Raw genomic sequence first — 5,878 nt, 5'->3', positions numbered from 1 at the left:
TTCAAGTAAACCTTAACAAAGACATGATGAGACATTGCAGTTACCAAACAAATTATGATAGTAAGGAAACTTAAATTAAAAATTATCCAACAATTCTGCTAGGAAAAAAGATCCATATCATATATACGGTTTATATCATTCCAGAAAACTATTACGTTGATGATTCGCTTACTAAGATTGAACATAATTAAACACACTAGCTAACAGTAGTTGTCCTTTTGATTATATGGGGTTAGCTGGGTAAAACTGAAACCTATATGTGTTCAAAAAAATGTCTGGATTCAACATCATATCGGGTGAATCCGAAGTATCTAAAATAAGCTGATTCATATATTATTGTATGAACCTACGTGGGCTTAACTCAGTTGGCCAACTCAATGCAATGAAACAATATGCTGTGGAAAGATGGCATATACAAATTTATCAGTGGCATGCCTATTTTGTAACATGTCCTCATACTTCTGCAAATCTCTACACGGCTGCACCATACGTGTCTTTATAAATGTTGGTTTGTTGCAGTATAAATGATGTTATTATGTAAGAAGTCGATACAATGAGATAACAGATATTTCTATGGAGGTTGATGCCATTGGACTCTTTTCCTTCAGATTCCCCTTTTGTTGATGATCTAATTAAAAACACTGTAAGCCTTTTCCCTGCTACAATTTGGCTGTGTTATTTTCCTTCTTCAATTTGACTGTGTTATTTTCAAAATGAGTATATTAACTCTTATCGCTGCTATAGTCGACTCTATCAACATCTTAATAAAATCGACGTCTAATCAAACTTAGATCGCTGCATTTGTTGCTTGTCTTTTACAATTAATATGAACACTTCATGTTTATATTGCTTTGGTGGAGCTGTTCATTTTTATTTTTTCTTAAACATTTACTATGAGTATTTAACATAAACACTTCTTGTATATATCGCTAATGTGGAGTTGTTTGATCGTTGCATTATCTTGGAGTCACTGTCATATATTTTGTCTTTTGTCTTAGAGTGACACTTTTATGTAGATCGTTTCATATAAACCTATGTTTCATTTAAAGTGATCAATGCAAATAATATGAATCAGCTTTGGAGTAATCAGTGTTTTCAATCACACGTAGATAGAACTCATTTTCTTTCCCTTACATGAAGTACTGATATATGTGCTCTATTACTGACAGATTTTTTATCCTTATACTGATTCCTCATCAAAGATTATGAGAGGTAATTTCGCGAGAGGTGGTATGACATCTCGCCAAACGATCTTTTCTGGATTAAATAGCTCAATGAATATTGCAAGTGTGAGGTCTTCAATGCTGGCAAGCACACGCCCAACATCATCAAGGTCATCTACCCCTACAAGGTCTAGATTGTCTGCCTCATTACGACCTTCAACATATGTTCCACATTCTGAAATTCCAGCTTCATAAAGGTCGTCAACCCCAAATTAGTTACACTAGCTACAGTTTCAGCATCATCATCAAGGTTGTCAACTCCCACTACATGATCTACATTACGACCTTCAACATCTATTCCACATTCTAAAGTTCCAGTTTCATAAAGGTCATCGACCCCAAATTAGTTACATGAGCTACAGTTTCAGCATCATCATCAAGGTTGTCAACTCCCACTACATGATCTACAAATCCAAAGGTATACAGCACCTACACCAAGGTCCAAAGGTATACAGCACCTACACCAAGGTATCATCTATATGCTCATGTTGGCATCTAACTATAGCTTTATCATTATCTCGAAAACTATAATTAAAATCTTCTTTAATATAATTGATGTTTACCTAATCTTCTTTAATATAATTGATGTTCAGCTATTAATAAAGTTCGTTGTTAATGAACTTGCCCATGAATCGTGTTTACCTAATCTTCTTCTTTAATATAATTGATGTTCAACTATTAATAAAGTTAGTTGTTAATGAACTTGCCCATGAATCAATGTCATCTTCTATTGTATGTCTTCAAACTGTACACCACAAAGTCTTCATCTTGAGTTTGTTGTTTCATTAAGTCGACCTTAATCTTTTCATGACATTCAAGATCATCTGGTTAATAATGGCATTCTTCTTCTCATGACGTTTCATTATTCTTCTTATCATACTTCATCACATATTAAGTATATGGCATTCTTCTCCTTATACATCAATGACAAATTATTCAATAATCTCATTTATTCAACAAAGATAATAAATATCTTCTTGGCATCAATGACAAACTTTCCAACAAATAAGACTGAATTTTTCTTAATGTATATCTCACCAAGCTAAACAAAAGAAAAGCAATTAAATGTAATTAATTTTCAATTTGTTTGGTATGTGTCAAAATCTAGAATGGAGATTATGTATTGAATTTTTATTTTTATTTTAATGTAATATACCCTATAGATTGAATGAAGATATTGATTGTGATACAAGAAGTTAGAGAATTGAAATTTGGCGCATGTGAGCTGGAAGTGAGGAGGAGGAGATGAGAGGAGAGTGAAGAAATATGACCAAAATTAAATTAATTGGGATTAATTCCAACAATTTTGAGTTACACTCAAAATCCATATATTCAAATTATAATAATAAAATAATTCTTAAGGGTATTAAATCTCTAGATTTCATTGACAAAATGAATACAATTACAAGGATTCTTTATGAAGATCCTATAATAAAGATCTATCAAAGGATTGAAAAACATACAAAGGATAAATTTTAAAGATGTAAGGTTGTGAAGATTCTAGTTTCTTTATTCATTATAAATTATAAAGTAGTGATTAAATGTTTAGAATTTCTAGGTTGTGGCTTCTTAGTAGGGTATTGATTTTGTAAGAGAGATTAGAGGATCTTTTTTCTCATAGAAGGTGCATGTAATTTAATTTATTTTTAATTATGTCAGTTATATAGTTTAAATTTATGTAATTAAGAAAGGATGTGGTAAAAGATAAATAGTGCAATAAATAAATAAATTTGTGTAATATAATACTAAGATAGTATGAAGTGAGAAGAAATTAAAGAGGAAGCAAAAGCTATGTGTCACTTGTCTGGAAAAAACCCTAACCTGTCACAATTTTATTTGTACAATCTTCCTTCTTACAATTTCTAAAACCAAATATTTTTAGTCATCTAGGCCTACCTCTACGAGGCCCTAGTCTCAGCTAAACCCACATGCTTCAACAATGAAGAAAAATTGCATTCTAGAAACTAGAATTAAACATCTATAATTCTCCTATTGTTGGGTCCAAATCATAATCAAACACATATATTTTCGTGTTGCAAGATCACAACCATCAAACCCTAACATATTCAATGGACTGCATCCTCCATGCAACTAGAAGCAAACAATAATCATCCCTCAAAGACTCTCAACCCTTCTAGAGGTAATTTCATCACTTCCAAATTCCTAGATGATAATCATCCCTCAAAGGCTCTCAACCCTTCTAGAGGTAACTTCATCACTTCCAAATTCCTCGATGATACTATAGATGTAATTCCCCATTTGAAGGGACAACGCAAAACTTAACAAAATAATTTTTTTTTGAAACAACAACTACAAACAAAACTTGCACTACAATATACACATAAGTTTCATAATGTTATGACACAAAAGAGGATAAGAGAATAATCTCACCATTGCATACGCAAGGTGGTACCAAGGGAAGATCAAATATTCAACTAACAATCCTATTATCTCATGACATCACATACAATGATAGGACCAAGGAATCATCCACCTCCAATCCATACGAAAGCACACTTAAAATCATAGAAATACTCAAATACCAACAGCGACAAAAGTTGTCAAGGAGCTAACAAGACTCAAACAGATAAAGAAACGATCAATTATAACACAAGGAGAAGGGTGATGACACTAGAACCTCCATTCCACTCAATTGGACTAAAACAACCTTTAACGAAAAGGGCCAACGTATACAATAGGTTGTATAGCTAGGAGAAGTCACTCCCTCACAACCCTATCAAGGTTTGGATGTCGAGGATACACTTGACCTCTTCTGCCATGAGAAGAAAACTCAACCTAAGGAAGCTCAAAGTTCAATGTTTAAATAATAATTAGGGGCTCGAGGGTCGGGGTTCAACATACCAAATACCAAACACATGTGGCATTGTAGAGGCCCAACATTTGACATTCGACAAACTAGGGTCATCTGACATCTAACACCCAATAGGTTCTCATCGGGGATCAAGGGTTAGCGACCAACCTTCCAATTAGTTCCAAAATTGAATAGTGGAGTCCAATACTCTATGCCCAAAAACCATCACATGTGAAAGTCCAAAAATACCTATCAAGGATCAGGGATTGCGGATCCAAAATTCCAGGACCGTAAATTAAATAATGGAAGACAAAATTCGATGCCTCAAAAATCATTGAGGAACAAGTCTAAAAGTACTCTATTAGGGATCAAGGATTAGGGATGCACCTACACCATTCTGAAAATGCAATGCAAACATTTGATGCCTGATGCCCAACACACTTAACAAAATTGGCATAAGACAATATAGTTTCAAGGGTTTTGGTTCTAGATATATTCTCCACACTAAAATTACTCTAAAATTTGTAGGCCTGATCTATGAAACCCAATACACCTAGAATACTTAAGGAGAAAAAGGCATTTGGGGGTTAGGGATTGATGATGCACTATACCTTTTTACCACCTAAGTTAACTTTATGGGCCTCAACCCCTAACCCCAAAATCTAAAGCATTTAGAAAAATTAGGTCTTTAAGATTAAAAACAAAACATTAAAAAATATTAAATGATACAACTAGGAGATGCATTTTAAGCCCAAATAAAGGTTCCTACAATCATTAACTAGCTTTACCATGTGATCATAAAAGGAACTTGATCAAGCATTATACAATCACATGATTAGTTCCAACACTGAATCATATAATTCAATTCACTTATACTTGTTAGAAAAATGGTCAGTGACCCCCTTGGGATTCATGACAAGGGACTAACCACCTCACATGCGATCCATATCCCTACAGTTTATATCGAGAAATGACAGATTGGTCTTTTGATACAATGAAAAACTGGACCAACAAATAGTATCAGAGCATTGGGTCACGGGTTTGAATCCCCTCAGGTAACGCTGAGGGGGAGATTGTTGGCAAAATGGTCTACACTCCCCTCAGGATGCATGACAAGGGACTAACTGCCTCCCATGCAATCCATATCTCTATAGCTTGTATCAGGCATTGACATATTGGTCTTTTGACGCAATGGCAAACTGGTCCAAAAATACTACCATGGTTCATCTAGTTAAGTTAGATCCATCTCAATAAGAGAAGTCCATCAAATACTATCACATTACAAGTGACTCAAATTTCCTATCAATATACAAATTACATAACACTAAGCCAACTGAAGTGCATAAGAAAAATATGAGATGTAGATCAACTAAGCATCTTGGTCTGCTATCCTCTAGGCCCAATGGTGGTATATACGCTACATGAACATGTGGAATCAAAAGATCCACTCCCTCTATGCTAGGAGATAGTTGTAGTGGCCACAAGAACACTCACACCTAACACATAGGGAGATGGCTTACAGACACACCATACACAAAGTATACATGCTCATAAACATCATACAAGTAATTAATCAATACATCAAGTGACAAGTACAAATCCTTATTGGGCATGCACACCAATAGCACACCAAACACTCACATTGAGCACAATCACCAATGGAGGAAGATAATACATCATCATTGGGAATAATCACCAATGGAACAACCTATGTAGGGGAAAAAGTGAGAATAAGAAAACAAGTCCTAATCCCACTCTCATGTACACACTATGAAATACAAAAGATCCTAGGGAGGTAACACACTTTGGCTACTTCTTGTGAGGAAGAGAGAGCCAAGGATTA

General features: G+C 34.4%; 1 long non-coding RNA gene across 1 annotated transcript; it reads left to right on the top strand.

Annotated features, from left to right (window-relative positions):
- Positions 1 to 557: 557 nt before the first annotated feature.
- Positions 558 to 1,827, top strand: LOC131873704 (uncharacterized). The gene is made up of 2 exons (XR_009371621.1): positions 558 to 643; positions 1,170 to 1,827. It is a non-coding gene; the product is annotated as an uncharacterized LOC131873704 (long non-coding RNA).
- The last annotated feature ends 4,051 nt before the right edge of the window (positions 1,828 to 5,878 follow it).

The sequence above is a fragment of the Cryptomeria japonica genome, chromosome 2 (genome assembly GCF_030272615.1).
Source record: "Cryptomeria japonica chromosome 2, Sugi_1.0, whole genome shotgun sequence".
Lineage (NCBI taxonomy): Eukaryota > Viridiplantae > Streptophyta > Pinopsida > Cupressales > Cupressaceae > Cryptomeria > Cryptomeria japonica.
This window is presented reverse-complemented; position numbering and strand designations above follow the sequence as displayed.